This window comes from Bombina bombina, chromosome 3 (assembly GCF_027579735.1).
Source record: "Bombina bombina isolate aBomBom1 chromosome 3, aBomBom1.pri, whole genome shotgun sequence".
Classification (NCBI taxonomy): Eukaryota; Metazoa; Chordata; class Amphibia; order Anura; family Bombinatoridae; genus Bombina; species Bombina bombina.
In genome coordinates this window covers 335061653-335080514 of record NC_069501.1, presented here as the reverse complement: position 1 = coordinate 335080514, position 18862 = coordinate 335061653, and positions in this window count along the sequence as shown.

Genomic DNA, 18862 nt, shown 5'->3' with positions numbered 1-18862 from the left:
GTTAATATGATGAAGCAATTACCCGGCCCAGCCTATTTAAACAGGTGTGGTGTGTGTTTTTGTTATCACATGACTAAGGGGTTCTGACCCCGAAACGTTGTGGTTTTCTGTGTCTGATCCTGTTCAAATAAAAATTGGGATTCTGATCAAGAGGAGTTACCCTTGTCTTTTTTATACTCTATTGTTCGGTGAGTGTGGCAGTCACTCCAAAGGAGTACCCTCTACCCTGGGTTTGTAGCTGGTGCTGGATTACATTTCATTCTACATATTAGTCTAGGGGTTCACATACTTTCTCCACCTGCACTGTGAATGTTTACATGGTGTGTTCAATAAAAACATGGCAATATTTAATTCTTTGTGTGTTATTAGTTTAAGCAGACTGTGATTGTCTATTGTTGTGACTTAGATGATGATCAGATCACATTTTATGACCAATTTGTGCAGAAATCCATATAATTCCAAAGGGTTCACATACTTTTTCTTGCAACTGTATATATGTGTATATATATATATATATATATATATATATATATATATATATATATATATATATATATATATATATATATATAGATAGATAGATAGATAGATAGATAGATAGATAGATAGATAGATAGATAGATAGATAGATAGATAGATAGATAGATAGATAGATAGATATTTTACATTGGAAAGACCTGCACTTCCTTTAGAGAACGTTTAGCTAAACATAGAAGTGCAATTAGGGCAGCCCTAAAAGATGGACATAGTAAACAAACAGTTGCTAGACACTTTTTGGAAAGAGGTCAAACAGTAGCTATGATTAGAGCAATGCTTATTGACAGAATACCACCATTAAGAAGAGGGGATAACAGAGAGCTAGAGTTACTAAAAAGAGAGGTCCAATGGATACACAGACTAGACACCATGATCCCTAAGGGGTTGAATACCCATCAAGACTATTCACTTTTTTATTGAACATATGTGGATAACAAAGGCACTGTATTGCCTGAGTAGGTAGCATTAACATCAGGTGTAACATTTAATTTAATTTTAATTCTATTTCAATATTTAATATCAAACAATGAATTATTAAGATAAGTCAATATTGGTAGCTCATACATTTTCATGTAGAATTCTTCCTTTGAAATTATTTCTAGGTGTGAATAAGCATCATCATAAGTCAATTGAGACATAAAATGTATTTGAGGTGATAGGGTCCACCGGAATTGGATATTGCAAAGTGGTTATTAGTGATGACTATAGAAAACATGTTATTGTATGGTGCTGGTAACTACGTATTTGATTGATTGTCTACATATTTTTACTATTGTAACCAGTATAGTATGAATACTGTTAACATCAGAAAAATTATACATAATATTAAGGATGTGTATTTGATGTAAAAAATTATTAAATCACTTGTAATCGTCGTATTGCCCTTATAGCCCTAACCCCACCTATATGACGTTCCGGATGAAGTCATTACCAATGGAGAGAAAACGGGTGATTTAGAACAGGGAGACACACAAAGCGATTATGTAGTTGTTGAATGGCGCCGTAAAACGCTGGATCGGTATAGTCAAGTTGACAGTCTACAAAAAGGGTATGTAAGAAAGTTTAAAAGTTTAAACTAATCTATACTTATACTTTGTATATGAAGGTGAGCATTACAGCACATATATCGGAGATAATTGAAGTGTTGTACACTGATCCAGCACATAGAGGCATTGCATTTATTGTAGTTTTTGTTTGTGTTTTTTTAATCAGATAATGTTGTCTTAAAAAACACTTAATTTATAAGCCTAAACGTTGACTGTTTGGATAGATTTTGTTAAAATTTGTAATAAAAATTTAAGGCATATATAAAGACCTGTGAGTGCCCTTATGCTGATGATATTATACATATGTAAAACAAGAGAGGAGACACCCGGGCTGAAAATATATAAAAACCAGGAGTAAGTGCATGAAATTGCACATCTTGTCTTTTTAACCTTTTGAATATAAATGTAAAAGTATAAATGTTATTTTTTTATAAAAAATGTGTATAGACGGGGGCGGAGCCTGGCCATGCAGGGACATGGCTCCTTAAACTCTGGCTCCTATGCCCTGCGCCTGATATAACCCGTATAAAATGAAGGAAGTTGCTTAAATTTGCACAAAAAACAGAGGGGCAGCACATAAATATACCCTGCCTAGGCTCCTTTCATTATATAGAACATTTGCTGACTTTGCCGACTTTACTGAGCCGCGGGAGTTTGCGGCCTACCCGACCCTGTGAGCCTGCTGACGACGGAGCCTCTCACACCTACCCACAACCCACTCCGGCAGACACGGTCGGCGATACCTCCCTCCCGGCATCCGACTACTAAGATAACTCCCTCATGGCAGTTGTCGCCGACCTGGAGATTGCAGAGTGGATTTCCTTCCCCTGCCGCCGCGACAGTACAGCTGAACTAGAGGGGGTATTCCCCCCCGCCACATCTTACCAAGTTGTGGACCAGAGCGACGACACGTCTGAGAGACCAGACCCCCGCTGGGATAGACACAGGTATCCACAAACAAACGAGGCCTTACCCACGTGGAGTCCTGCTGGCAGCCACACCACCTGGGCCTGTGAGCAGTCTGTGGTTGCGGGGGTACACATTAGGTGGCGACACAGTCGTCAGGTATTACAATAAACCAGTTACACAGCACTAAAAGAGGAGTTGAGGTGTTTGAGGTTAATCATCTCAGGACACTAAAATAAATTTCCTGAAAAAGTCCCAGGGAACGGTGAGGGGACCCCCTGCCCTAATATAAAAGCAGTGTATACCACACTGAGGAGGTTGCCATATATTCTGGACAGTAAGAGGATACTTGGTTTACCCCACAACTTCCCTTAGTGTTTTACTATGGCTAACAGGAAAAATACTAAAGGTGAAAAAGGCCTCAAAAGCACCAGCCTGACTAGTTTCCTTACACAAGTGCTGACCAAATGCCTGCTGAACTTGCACCACAGGCCTCTCCAACATTAGCTGCGCCAAACTTTCTACATGATGCACAGCCCCAAGACCCCTTGACCAGGGATGATTTAAATGTCATATCCTCAAAGGCTGACATTAAAATTGTTTTAACTGAGATGAGATCACTATTCAGTGACTTAAAGAAAGATTTCCAGCAGATCAGCAAACAAGTCAACACCTTAGAAAAAAAGCAGGACACCTTGCAGGCCCAAGTTAATACTAACACACAGAGGGCCTATGAACAGTAAGGGGACATACAATTCTTGCTATCCAGGGTCGAAGACTTGGATAATAGAGGGCGACGGAACAATCTGCGTATCAGGGGGGTACCGGAGTCAGTTAATAACACAGCACTAGAAGGCTACCTCCAAGATTTGTTCCGGACCATCAAAGGAACACCAAACTCCCCTGATATCCCGCTTGAAAGAGCACATCGGGCCCTCCGCCCAAAGCCCTCTCCCAAGGCTCCCCCAAGGGATATTATTATTAAGTTCTTAAGTTATAAAGATAAGGACGCAATATCCCAAAAAGCTTGTACCATCAAGGACATTACACATGCTGGTATACCTATACAGGTCTTCTCGGACCTGAGTCAACTCACTCTGCAAAAAAGAAGAGACCTCAGGTTTATTACCAGCGTTCTTCAATGGAACAGGATCCAAAACAAATGGGGATTCCCTGTTTGTTTGATAGCCACTCGTGGAGGAAAGCAGGCCACATACAGGACTCAAGCGGACCTGCAGGATTTTTGCAAGATACTAGATGTGGACATACCCACACCTGACAATGATGGCCCTCATCAAAATGCCCGTAATCTACAGGATACAAATGCTTATAAATAAATTTGTTCTTGCTAATCAGCTCCACAATTCTTGTTGAACATTTCCAATGAATCCTGTACAGAGTTCACATGAGTATTATGCATGTTGTATTATGTTTTCTCTCAACCTTGCTAATATGTTCACTTCCACTCACATTACACTGAACTTATGGCTTTATACACTGGAATTTTGGTTAACCGCCTTTATGCTTAACTATATTTTTATACAGAGACAGGGCTTCCAACATATACACTGCAGACCAAATGCTATAATACGAGGCCCTTCGGCCTTAGGCCCCGTCGCCTTTGCTTAAAACTCATGAGGCAAAGTCTATTAACTCAGGTTATCCATATCAGAAACTTACTCTCGCCCTGTACATATATAGAAATTGATTTGTAAAGATGAGCAACCTACATCACAGACCGCCTCATAGCTGGCTGGCTTTATCTACATCCCTAACTTGTTAAGCTGACGTGTGTTGTGTTAAGATGATGTTGATTGCTCAAAGTTAAGAATTGCCTTTACTGTCTACCTTATTTGCTGTCTGCAAACAGGACTCCTAACCTATATACTTCACAGGCCTTACGCTACAACAGGAAGTCCTCTGGTCCTAGGCCCCATAGCCCTTTTATTTTTTAACCATATTATTGTACAGAAACAGGGTCTCCAACGTACTTCTGGCAGGTCACATGTGACAACAAGAGGTCTACCGACCTCACGCCCTATTACCATTGCTTACTTAGTTGAGGCGTAGCTCATAGCTCTAGACCACCTATACTGCAAACTTATTCTTACCCTGGATGTGTATGGGTATGGAGTTGAGGAGATAGTAATTCTACAATGCAAACTACCTCATATTTTATATTTTGCATCTATGCCTACCCCGTAGAGTTACAAGGTGCTATGTTGTTGCTGTATGCTTACAGTTAGGAATTGCTATCATTATCTGTCTCACTTGATGTTCAAAACCGGGGTTTCTGGTGTATATTGTCTGGGCCTCATTTTACACTAAGAGTCCAGCTAGCCCATTACCCTAATACTCTCGCTTAACTATATGAGGCTCTATTCACTAACCTGCACTATCTACACTGGGGACTCATTCTCAGCTAAGATACATATGGTTGGCGGCTTGTAAAGATAACCACTCTAAACCATAAATTACCCCACGAGTGGCCTCCCTTATAACTAGTTATCCTGTTAAGCTGCAATGTGATATGTTAACTTTGTTTGTTCATAAGTTGAGACCTGGCATTACCACTGGTCATATTTGTTGCAATGTGTTAGTAAGATGCTATTATATGCTGTCTGGCTCTCTCCCCTCTACCCACCTTCAAATATGTTTTGTTCCTTCTAATTAACTCTATTTCTTTTTCCTTAATAATAACTGTATCAGGCGCAGGGATACTTATCCCACATTTTCTGACACTTCTCTTTCCCCACTTTCTCTTACAGTAGTGTCAAACCGGATTGCACTTCACAGTGCATAACCTATCTCTCACCTTTTTCCAGGTACTCCCTAGGCGTAGGAACCGGTGCCTGGAAACTACCCTAAATTCTTCCTTCATTTCTTCTTACCCATCTTTGCTCCTATCCCTCCTCCTCTTGTTCCCACACCTTTCTTCCTCCCTTCTCTCCCACCCTCCCCCACCCCTTTTTTTTTTTCCTCTCCCCCACCCCTACTCCATAATGCAACCACACGGGGTGCATAACTTGTCACTGATGACCATAAATACTAAAGGTCTGAACATACCCGAAAAGAGATCACACTTGATCAGGGACGCTATTAGAACACACTGTGACATCATTTTTCTGCAGGAGACACATTTCTGCAAGGGCAAAGAACCGACCTGGCCAAACCCAAAATTCCCGACCTATTACTTCGCTTCTGGGCCGACAAAGAAAAATGGGGTGGGAATGTTGATCAAACACACTTCCCCTTTCTCCCCCATTCATACAGGACCCAGATGGTAGGTTTTTGATTGTGGTGGGCCTATTGTTTAATAGACTAATTACCCTAGTAAACGCGTACTTCCCGAACCAGGGACAAAACAAATTCATGTCTATCCTCACTAATAAGATTCTAGACCTCCGTAAGGGGGTACTGATATTGGGAGGTGACTTTAACCTTCCTATGGACCCTGTATTAGACACGTCCAGGATGTCAGCTTCTAACCCCAAAAAAGTAATCAGACAGTGTAACGCCAGACTGGAGGAGCTTGCGGTTCGTGACATATGGCGCACGCTACACCCCACCAGACGTGACTACACCTTCTACTCCCACCCACATAGCGTGTACACAAGACTTGATTACTTCTTTACGGATCAATCTACACTAGCGGAGGTCATGAGTTCTCAGATACTCCCTATGACATGGTCCGACCACTCCCCTGTCTTATGTAAAATAAACTGGCCCTCTATACCTGACAGACCTTTTATTTGGAGGTTCGACGATTTTCTGTTGAATAATCAGCTAATTAAATCACAAATAGAGACAAAGCTAATGGAATACTTCCATCTCAATGACACGGGGGAGGTGTCGGACCAAATACTATGGGAAGCACATAAAAGTGTAATACGGGGCGAACTAATTAAACAAAAAGCATTCCACTCCAAACAGCTTAAAATTAGGTACTCCATTCTCCTCTCTAAAATCCGGGATCTAGAGCTTAAACATAAAAAGACTCCCACAGACGCGATAACTAATAAAGCTCTGCAGCAGAGCAGAAAGGACCTACAGGATATTCAGTCAGTAGACCATCAGAAAAAAGCTTTACAATTACAGCAGATATACTTCGAATTTGGTAACAAACCAGGTAGGCTCTTAGCACGGGCACTGAAAAGAAAGCAACTAAAAACTCATATACACTCTATCTTAAACCACCACAACCAACATTGCGCAGACAGCCCGTCCATAGCAGAGGTACTCAGATCATACTACCAGAAACTGTATAACCTAAACGAGGAAGAGTCTCCGCGTCTGGGGACAGCGGAAGACATCCCTCCTTCCCATATTGAAAAGTATTTAGACTCTCTCACACTCCCCAAATTACTAGATAAAGATAAAGAAGGACTGGATACCCCCATAACTGTGGAGGAGGTAGCCAAAACCATAGACAACTTACAATCTGGCAAGAGCCCTGGTCCAGATGGCTTCAGTACAAAATATTATAAGCTGTTCAAGGAGGTCTTGTCCCCACACTTAGCCTCACTGTTTAACACTATCGGGCCTACACAAGACTTTCCACCTTCCATGCTATTGGCATATGTGGCCACCATCCCGAAACTCAGGAAGTTACCCAACCGCCTGGAAAACTTTAGGCCAATAGCCCTTCTTAACATGGATTTAAAGATCTACGCAAAGATACTTGCAACAAGATTGAATACTTACCTCCCACAGCTGGTTTCACCAGACCAAGTGGGATTTGTACCTGGCCATGAGGCAAGAGATAATAATATAAAAGCCAATCTCTTAGTGAACTAAACCCGCCACAACAACATCCCCTCTGTACTCGTCTCAACAGGCGCTGAGAAGGCGTTTGACAGGGTCAGCTGGGATTTTCTCAAAGCTGTCCTGTCTAAAATGAATTTCGGTCAACCCTTCATTCACAAAGTATTTGCCCTATATTCGAAGCCCACAGCACAAGTTAAATTTAATAATATACTATTCAACCCCTTTAACATCTCAAATGGCACTAGACAGGGCTGCCCACTATCGCCCCTGTTGTTTGCCCTTTCAATAGAAGTTCTGGCATAAAAAAATCCATGATAACCAGACTATTACGGGAATAAAAATAAAAGATCAAGATCATAAAGTTTCGTTATATGCGGACGATGTCCTGTTATCTATCTCCAATCCCTTGGCCTCCCTCCCAGAGGTCCTTAGGGAATTTGATGAATATGACAAGGTATCTAATTTCCATTTAAATCATACAAAATCAGAAATCTTAAATATAAACCTGCCACAAGCGGAACTGTGCAAAATCCCGAATATATGTACCTTCAAAATTAAAACTAACACACTTAAATATTTAGGGATTAACTTAACCCCAAATCCATGTCATTTGTTTGATGTTAATTTCCCCTATCTATCAAAGTCAATTATTGACGACCTATCAGCATGGAAAAACAAAAGGATTTCCTGGCTGGGGAGGATAGGGGTGGTTAAAATTAATATCCTCCCTCGAATCCTTTACTACTTACAAACTTTACCGATTCCCCTCCCGCCCCAATTTATATGAAAACTTTAAGGACAACTAGAGGAATAAATATGGGGAGGCAGGAGACCTCGCATCTCTAGACTCGCCCTGTACTTAGCGAAAGAAAACGGAGGTTTGGGCATCCCAAACCTTCTCTCATATAAGAAGGCCATTAACCTCCAAACCCAGGTGAAATGGTGTGGTAACTCAATTGACAAGACGTGGGTTCAAATAGGACGTAATATTGCGGGGGTGCGAAACATGGGGACATTGAGTTGGTTCTTTAGCAGGAGCAGACCTGATTTTATCGCCCACTACCCATTCCTAGAGGAATTCTTCTTGCAGTGGGACAAAACACTTATAGAACATCCATACATCTCCACCACCCCTTCACCGCTAACCTCATTCATACATAATCCGGATATTATGTTTACAAATACGCAGCAAATAAACATCAATAAAATACAAGTAGACCAAACTATGTTCCATAGACTCATCTCAAATAAGAAACTCAAAATCTTAGAGGAACTTCGCCAATTGGGATTACCTATCTCATGGTATTTTCACAGACAGATACAACATTACCTAAACACATACAGAGGAGTAAATAACATAACGAGACAACTCACACAACTGGAGATGCTCTGTCTGTTACCGACTGCACCAAAACACTTAATCTCCACTATGTATAACCTGCTAAAGTCTCATAAGGAAAATAGCCCGCCTTCATTTGTCAGACAATGGAATAAGGAGCTGGTCGGGGACCTTACGGAGGCAGATTGGCAAAACATAGTTTATAACCATAGCAAAGCATCTGTCTCCGCTGGGGTTTTCAAATCCAACTATAAATACTTATCCCGTTGGTACCTCACCCCTGCCAAGATTAAAAAATTCTATAAGAAATCAGATGGCAAATGCTGGCATGGATCTGGTGAGGCTGGCACGTTTCTCCACATCTGGTGGTCATGCGACCTAATCCAACCTTTTTGGAGGTCGGTGTTGGACACGATAGACACCAAATTAAACCTCACAATAAACAGAAACCTGAATCTCTTGCTGTTTCATGGCCTGCCCAAACTAGCAGAAAAGCCCAAAAAACACCTCCTATATATAATGCTTAACAGAGCTAAAGCCCTCATTCCCAAGAACTGGAAATCTGCTCACATTCCACAGCACCTAGATTGGGAAGACCGGGTTGATAGATATTTGACACCTAGAGCGATATAGATACATGAAAGATGATAAAATCGAAACTCATGAATATATGAAAGAGCTCTGGAAACCTCTTATCAGATAAAACTGCACCTTACAGATGTATTTGCCTGAAGTGTGTCTTGCACCCTACTTCCCCTCCCTATTTCCCCCCCCTTTTTTCGCCTCTCTTCCTCTACAACTATCTCACCTCTAACTTAACTCTGTTCTATATGTCTTCATTTCTTATTCCTTTGTTCTAAAACTTAGCTGTCATGCATCAATGGTTTTGCTGCATGTCAAATGTTACGATATACAGGTGCATAAAATGGCACCTGAGCTGAATTGTTCATTTTCACTAAACTGTTTAGTTTGCATTTTGATGTTTCTGGAGCAGAATGGACTTTTTTCTCCTTGACCTAGGAGGTAGTGGGGCGGCTGAGATGTAAGCTGCCACACCGCACTGTCAAAGACTCTGCACTCCTGAAACCTAAGTTTATGTAAAATAACCTTGTAACAGATTTGTTTTTCGTTTTGTATTATGACACAACATGTAACATTACCTTATATGCTTAACCTCATGTAACATTTATAATTTTGTGTTATTTCTTTTTGAATACTAAATAAAACTTTTTGAAAATAATAAAAAAAAAGTGTATAGACGAGTGTAATACTTTATGTTAATTTGTTTTCCATGTCTTTTATGAAACTTTTTTTTAACCCTTATACTTTACTTCAGGTCTAAGGTCACGCTAATTCTTCTAGTGCTATTTGGACTTTTGTTTGAGCGCAACCCGTAACTTTCAACTTGTAATATTAGCACTGTTTAGCTCAGTCCCTATATACATTTAAAGTAATGGGTGCGCTCGAGAGATGTCAGCTATGATAACATTTCTCTGTTATATCTGTTTTACCATGGACTTGTAATATCATGTTGCACCTTATTTTTAGCGTGGCCCAGCCATGCAACATATTGTGTCCTGCACTACCATTAGTGCACCACTTATAATCTGGGCCACTGTGTATTAGATTTAGATGAAGAATGCTGTTAACTGTAGAAATATGCACACTACCTATTTAGATATTTTTTTCAAACAAAGAATACTAGAACAAAGTAAATTTGTTAATAAAAGTAAATTAAAAACTTTATAAAAATTGTATACTCTTTCTAAATCCTGAAAGAAAGATTTTTGGCTAGACTTATAGTTTGGCGTTATCCGTCAAAAGCAGCATTAAGGGGTCCTAATGCTGCTTTTGGCCGCCTGCTGGTATTTAGAGTCAGCCAGGAAAGGGTCTAATGCTCACTTCCTTACCGCAACTCCAGGCTACTGCAGATCCCCTTACGCCAATTGCGTATCCTATCTTTTCTATGGGATCTGCCTAACGCCGGTATTTGGAGTCTTGGAAGAAGTGAGCGGTAGAGCCTCTACCGACAAGACTCCTACTGACAAAAAAAGTCAGTAGTTAAGAGCTTTATGGGCTAACGCCGGAATATAAAGCTCTTAACTACTGTGCTAAACCGAGGCCCCCCCACATCGCCGCAACTATAATACAAATTTTTAACCCCTAATCTGCCGACCGGACACCGCCGCCACCTACATTATCCCTATGAACCCCTAATCTTCTGTCCCTAACAGCGCCGAACCCTACATTATATTTATTAACCCCTAATCTGCCCCCCCAATGTCGCCGCAACCTAACTACAAGTATTAACCCCTAATCTGCCGACCGGACCTCGCCGCCACTATAATAAATGTATTAACCCCTAAACCGCCACACTCCCACCTCGCAAACAATATAATAAATATTATTAACCCCTAATCTGCCCTCCCTAACATCGCCGCCACCTACCTACAATTATTAACCCCTAATCTCCCACCCCCAATGTCGCCGCTACTATAATAAAGTTATTAACCCCTAAACCTAAGTCTAACCCTAACCCTAACACCCCCTAACATAAATAGAGCTGATAACAAAAAGCCCTTTTAAGGGCTGGTAATAGAGCTGATTACTTTTGGGAATTTTTTTATTTTGGGGGGCTTTTTTATTTTATTAGGGGGTTTAGATTAGGTGTAATTAGATTAAAATTCTTGTAATATTTTTTTTATTTTTTGTAATTTAGTGTTTGTTTTTTGTACTATAGATTAGTTTATTTAATTGTATTTTAGTTTAGCTAATTGTAGGTAATTTATTTAATTAATTTAATGATAGTGTAGTGTTATGTTTAGTTGTAACTTAAGTTAGGATTTATTTTAAGTGTAATTTTGTAATTATTTTAACTAGGTAGCTATTAAATTGTTAATGACTATTTAATAGCTATTGTACCTAGTTAAAATAAATACAAAGTTACCTGTAAAATAAATATAAATCCTAAAATAGATACAATGTAATTATTATTTTTATTGTAGCTATATTAGAGTTTATTTTATAGGTAAGTATTTAGTTTTAAATATGATTCATTTATCTAATAATAGGAATATTAGTTTGTTTAATTTAAATTATATTTATGTTAGGGGGTTTTAGAGTTAGGGTTAGAGGTTAGGGTTAGACTTAGGTTTAGGGGTTAATAACTTTATTATAGTAGCAGCGACATTGGGGGCGGGAGATTAGGGGTTAATAATTTTAGGTAGGTGGCGGCGATGTTAGGGAGGGCAGATTAGGGGTTAATAATATTTTTTTATAGTGTTTGCGAGGCGGGAGTGTGGCGGTTTAGGGGTTAATACATTTATTATAGTGGAGACGAGATCCGGTCGGCAAATTAGGGGTTAATACTTGTAGTTAGGTTGCGGCGACGTTGGGGGGGCAGATTAGGGGTTAATAAATATAATGTAGGGTTCGGCGATGTTAGGGACAGCAGATTAGGTGTTCATAGGGATAATGTAGATGGCGGCGGTGTCCGGTCGGCAGATTAGGGGTTAATAATAAAATGCAGGTGTCAGCAATAGCGGGGGCAGCAGATTAGGGGGTAATAAGTGTAAGGTTAGGGGTGTTTAGACTCGGGGTTCATGTTAGGGTGTTAGGTGCAGACTTAGAGAGTGTTTCCACATAGGAAACAATGGGGCTGCGTTAGGAGCTGAACGCTGCTTTTTTGCAGGTGTTAGGGTTTTTATAGCCCAAAATGCCCCATTGTTTCCTATGGGGATATCGTGCACAAGCACGTTTTTCCAGCTTACCGCTACCGTAGGCAACGCTGGTATTGAGGGTTGAAGTGGAGCTACATTATGCTCAATGCTCCCTTTTCTGAGCCTAACGCAGCCACTCAGACAACTCTAAATACCAGCGTTGTCTTAAGGGTGCGCTGGGAAAAAAAGCAGCGTTAGCTACACCGACAAAACTCTAAATCTAGCTGTTTGGGTTTAATGTACATTTAATATTGTAACTTATGTAAATAATTTCCCTGTGCTAAACAAGCAACATTTTTATGATCAATAAAGCACTGGGAATTTTACTTAATAGCCAATGAGCTTTTTTCACACAGTTATATTGTTCCTGTTAGCTTCAAAATCTAAATAACAGCCTTTTTGCATGCATAAGTGTTTTATATACTACTTTATGTATATAGTATAAAAAAAGTGTTCTTTTTACATATTGATAATGTGCATATAAAGAAATAGTGACTAACATTATTCAATCGCCTAGATTACGAGTTGTGCGTTAAGGTAAAAAAGCAGCGTTAACAGGTCCTAATGCTGTCTTGCAGGTATAGGTGTACCGCACACTTTTTTGGCCTTACCGCAAACCAACTTACGTAAATTTCGTAAAGGCTTTATTCAATGGGACTTGAATAGCGCCGGTATTACGAGTTTGTCCTGGGAGGCCAAAAAGTGAGTGGTACACCCTCTACCGCCACGATTCTTAACGCATTTTAAAGTCAGTAGTTATGAGTTTTACGCTACAAAGCTGTAGCATAAAACTCATAACTAAAGTGCTAAAAAGTACACTAACATGCATAAACTACCTATTAACCCCTAAACCGAGGCCCTCCCACATCGCAAACACTAAAATAAAATTATTAACCCCTAATTTAGCAATAGAGCTAAATGCCCTTTTAAGGGCAATGCCCATCCAAATGCTCTTTTCCGGGCAATGGGGAGCTTAGGTTTTTTTAGTTAGACTTTTATTTGGGGGGTTGGTTGTGTGGGTGGTGGGTTTTACTGTTGGGGGGTTGTGTGTATTTTTTTACAGGTAAAAGAGCTGATTTCTTGGGGGCAATGCCCCGGAAAAAGGCCCTTTTAAGGGCTATTGATAGTTTAGTTTAGGCTAGGGTGTAAATTAGTTTAAAGATCTTGTAATTTGTTTTTTATTTTCTATAATTTAGTCTTTATTTTTTTTTTTTGTAATTTAGCTAATTGTATTTAATTTATTTAATTGTATTTCATTTAGGTAATTTATTTAATTGTAGTATAGTGTTAGGTGTTAGTGTAACTTAGGTTAGGTTTTATTTTACAGGTCAGTTTGTATTTATTTTAGCTAGGTAGTTATTAAATAGTTAATAACTATTTAGTAACTATTCTACCTAGTTAAAATAAATACAAATTTGCCTGTAAAATAAAAATAAACCCTAAGCTAGATACAATGTAACTATTAGTTATATTGTAGCTAGCTTAGGGTTTATTTTATAGGTGTCAGGGTTTTTTTCCCTGTTGTGTTTGCCATGTGCTGCTGTCAGCCATTTTACTCACCTCTCTTCCTGACTATGGTGCATTGTGGGGGATGCTGCTCAACTCCTGCACTTCCTTTTATGGCCAGAATGGTGTGCATCATCCATGTGAGACAGGATGCAGTCTCAGAATTGTGATGTCATCATTTATTATTCAAAGGGCCTCTGTTCAGTGTGCTTTGCCTTTGCGTTATCTCAGACCTGTTTGTGAGAGTTCCTGTGTATTACCTGGCTGCCTGACGTCCTTCCTGGTTCCTGATCCCTGGCTTATTCCTGACTCTGCTGTTTTCCTTGTTCCTGATTCCGGCTCGCCTGACTATTCACTTTGGCTCCTGACTTGGCTCGTCTGACTACCAGCTCTGGTTTTGATTCCTGGCTTGTTATTTGACTTGTGGACTTTTTATTATTTTTTGCTATTAATAAAGGTGTGATTATTTTTGCACTTCGCGTCTCAGTTTGATTCCTGATGGTGCTAATAATCCACCTTTACCTGCCATAATTTCCAAGATGGCTGTACAGGATCACCGCTTGGATCAATTTGCACTAGCCCTGAAAACCCTGCTGACTCACACTGCACATTTGGACCAAAGTGTCCCGCAAGTTATGGCTGCTCCTGTTTCCGCTGCTGCACCTATGCCTACCAGGAGCATATCCGGTTCTGCACCTCTACCTCAGTGATATGGAGGCAATCCTATTCAGTGCAGAGGGTTTTTGAACCAGGTGGGCATTTACTTTGAGATGTTACCTCAGGCGTTTCCCTCTGACAGAGCTAAGGTGGGATTTCACATCTCATTACTCTCTGACACAGCTCTTCCCTGGGCTAGTCCCTTGTGGGAGACTAATAAACCTGTGATTTCAAATTACCCTGAATTTGTGGCCTCCTTTCGAATGGTATTTGATGTTCCGGCTTGCTCCTCCTCGTACCTTGCTGAATGGATATGAGTTAGATCTGTTGCTCAGTATGCTATTGAGTTCCTTACGCTTGCCGCAGAGGTAGGTTGGAACAATGAAGCCCTTGTTGCCGCATTCTTTCATGGGCTCTCTGATGCGGTTAAAGACGAAGTTGCTGCCAGAGATTTACCAGAGGATCTTGAAGCATTGGTGTCTTTTTTTTCTAATTGACATCAGACTCAGAGAGAGGCCCTCTTTCAAGGAGCGCTTGCAGAAGCCTCCTGTTCCATTGTCTCCTACGTGTTCGTTCCCACCCATGCCTCCCTCTCCTCCCATGCCTCCTGGTCCCGAGTCACCAGGTATTGCTGAGCTGATGCAGCTGGGATTCACATGCCTCTCCGCGGCGGAGAGGGCCTTTAGGATGAGGGAGGAGCTCTGTCTCTATTGTGGGTTACAGGGCCACCTTTTGAAGTCTTGTCCTACAAGAAACGTTCACACCTAAGGTCCTGTTAGGGGAAGACCTTGTATGGTTTATCCTCATCCCTGGAACCACTTAAGGAGAAACCTTTGGTCATGGTTGTCCTTTCCTTGGTGGATGCCTCCATAGTAACCCAGGCTCTTGTTGACTCTGATGCTGCGGGCTATTTAATTGACAGTGCTTTTGTATCAAAGCACTTAATTCCTGTTTTGCCTCGGTCCGTTCCACTTGCTATTGAGGCCATTGATGGCAGGCCCCTTAAGCCCGCACTCGTTACTCATGAAACTGCTCCATTGTCCATGGCTGTTGGGGTTCTCCATTTTGTAACCCTCCAGTTCCAGGTGATAAACTCTCTGCATTTTCTGGTTGTTCTGGGTTATCCCTGGCTCCAAAAGCACAATCCCAGTCTCGACTGGTGCAGGTCCGAAATTTTGTCGTGGTCCCCACAATGTATTTTCACTTGTCTTCAGAAACCAGTTAAAGTCTTGTGCACTTCTTCAGTTTCTCAATTGCCAGAGGAGTACCGAGAGTTCCTAGACATGTTTGACAAGGTGCGTGCCGGTACGTTGCCTCCTCACTGGTCTTACGATTGTGCCATAGACCTGCAACCCGGAGCCATTCCTCCTCGGAGCCGGGTGTACCCTCTGTCTGTTGCAGAGAATTATGCTATGAGGTGTATGTTGCTGATGCTCTGTCGCCGGGGATCATCCGCAAATCCTGCTCTCCTGCAGGGGCTGGCTTCTTCTTTGTGAAGAAAAAGGGTGGCGAGTTAAGACCATGTATCGATTATAGGGGTCTTAATCGTCTTACCATTAAGAATGCTTACCCTATTCCGCTTATTATGGAACTCTTTGACCGCCTCAAGGGAGCTACAATCTTTACTAAACTTGATTTGAGAGGAGCGTACAATCTCATTAGGATTAAGGAGGGCCACAAATGGAAAACAGCATTTAACACCAGGAGCGGGCATTATGAGTATCTTGTAATGCCCTTTGGCCTATGTAATGCTCCTGCTGTTTTTCAGGAATTTATTAATGATGTCCTATGAGATATGTTGCAACAGTGTGTTGTGGTGTACTTAGACGATATCCTCATACACTCACCCACACTTGAGGCTTATCGTTCTGATGTTACACGGGTTCTTCAAAGACTACGTGAGAACGGCCTGTTTTGTAAACTCGAGAAATGTGAGTTCCATCAGACTCAAGTAACCTTCCTAGGTTATGTTATCTCCGTTGCAGGGTTCTCCATGGATCCTGACAAGTTATCTGCAGTTCTGCAGTGGCCTCGCCCAGTTGGTCTTCAGTCTATTCAACATTTTTTGGGGTTCGCCAATTACTATAGAAAGTTTATTAAAAACTTTTCTTCCTTGGTCAAACCTATCACAGACATGACCCGTAAAGAGAATGATCCACTCCATTGGTCACCTACTGCCATTAAAGCCTTTGATAGTCTTAAGACTGCCCTTGCTGCCGCTCCAGTTCTGGCTCATCCTAACCCTGTCCTGCCTTTCGTTCTTGAGGTCGATGCGTCTGAGACAGGAGTAGGTGCCCTCTTGTCTCAACGTCCTACACCTGATGGTTCCTTGCATCCGTGTGGATTCTTCTCTAAGAAAATTTCTCCAGCAGAGTGCAATTATGAAATTGGCGACAGGGAATTACTGGCCATAATTTTGGCACTTAAGGAATGGAGGCATCTTCTCGAGGGTACTAGCGTGCCACTGCTCATTCTTACTGACCACAAGAATTTAACTTATCTATCTGAAGCAAAACGTTTGTCGCCCCGACAGGCCAGATAGGCGCTATTTTTGTCTCGGTTTAATTATGTGGTCTCCTACCTGCCTGGTAGTAAGAATGTTAGGGCCCTCTCTCGACAATATTTAGGCTCTGTCCAAGGAAGAGTCTGTACCTACTCCTCTTATACCTCCTGACCATATTTTGGCTACCATATGTACTAATTTGACTTCTCCCTTGGTGGAGGAGATCCTGGCTGCACAAACCAATGCACCTCCTGAGAAACCTAGTGGTAAGTGTTTTGTTCCTGGGAATCTTCGAACTAAACTTTTGCACACTTACCACTATCCTAATGCTGCAGGTCACCCAGGCAAGAACCAAATGATTTAGTCTGTCACTCGACAATTTTGGTAGCCAGGTCTTCGTTCTGATGTTGCTGAGTATGTTGCCTCTTACTCAGTTTGTGCACAGAATAAGACTCCTTGATGTCTTCCTGTGGGTCTTCTTCAACCTATTGCTAATGGTGAGCATCCTTGGACACATCTTTCCATGGACTTCATTGTCGAGCTCCCTGTTTCCAATGGCAATACTGTTATCCTTACGGTGGTTGACCGTTTTTCTAAAATGTCACAATGCATTCCCTTGATGAAGCTGCCTACCGCTCAGGAGCTTGCTTCAATTTTTGCCTGGGAGGTCTTCCGTTTACATGGGTTACCCAAGGAGATAGTGTCGGACCGGGGTAGCCAGTTTGTCTCCAGATTTTGGCGTTCCTTTTGTGCTCAAATGGGGATCCAGCTTTCCTTCTCCTCGGCATATCACCCTCAGTCCAATGGGGCTGCGGAACTGTCTAATCAAGCTCTGGAACAGTTCCTCCATTGCTATGTCTCAAATCACCACAATAATTGGTCTAAACTGTAACCTTGGGCAGAGTTTTCTTGTAATAGTGCTATGAATGCTTCCTCCAAGATATCCCCGTTCATGGCGAATTATGGGTTTCAACCATCCTTGTTGCCTGATTCATTCATGTCTCAGGGTATTCAAGCTTTGGAGGAGCATCTCCAGCAACTCCGTTCCACGTGGGTGCAGATTCAGGATTGTCTTCATCGTTCTATGCAGCGCCAAAAGTTCCAGGCTGATCGTAGGCATCTGCCCGCACCTTCCTACCAGGTTGGTGAGAGAGTTTGGCTGTCCTCTTGCAACTTGAACCTTCGTGTGCCTTCCAATAAATTGGCTCCCCTTTATGTTGATCCTTTTCAAATACTCCGACGGGTTAGTCCTGTGGCCTACGCTCTTGACCTTCCTCCTGCTATGCGCATCTCCAATGTTTTTCGTAATTGGTTTACCACTGTGTTGCCTCGTCCCCATCCTATCTTTGTTGACAACCATGAGGAGTATGAGGTCAGCAGCATTATTGACTCTCGTATGTCCAGGGGCTATGTACAGTATTTGGTTCACTGGAGAGGCTACGGTCCGGTGGAGCGTTCTTGGGTTCCCTCATCTGATGTTCATGCTCCCGCCCTCCTCCGTGTCTTCCATGCCCATTTCCCCAATAAGCCTTTTGTCCTCCCGCGTGGAAGGATTTATTGAGGGGAGGGTACTGTCAGGGTTTTTTCCCTGTTGTGTTTTCCATGTGCTGCTGGCAGCCATTTTACTCACCTCTGCTCCTGACTATGGTGCATTGTGGGGGATGCTGCTCAATTCCTGCACTTCCTTTTATGGCCAGAGTGGTGTGCATCATCCATGTGAGACAGGATGCAGTCTCAGAATTGTGATGTCATCACTTATTATTTAAAGGGCCTCTGTTCAGTATGCTTTGCCTTTGCGTTGTCTTAGACCTGTTTGTGAGAGTTCCTGTGTATTACCTAGCTGCCTGACGTCCTTCCTGGTTCCTGATCTCTGGCTTGTTCC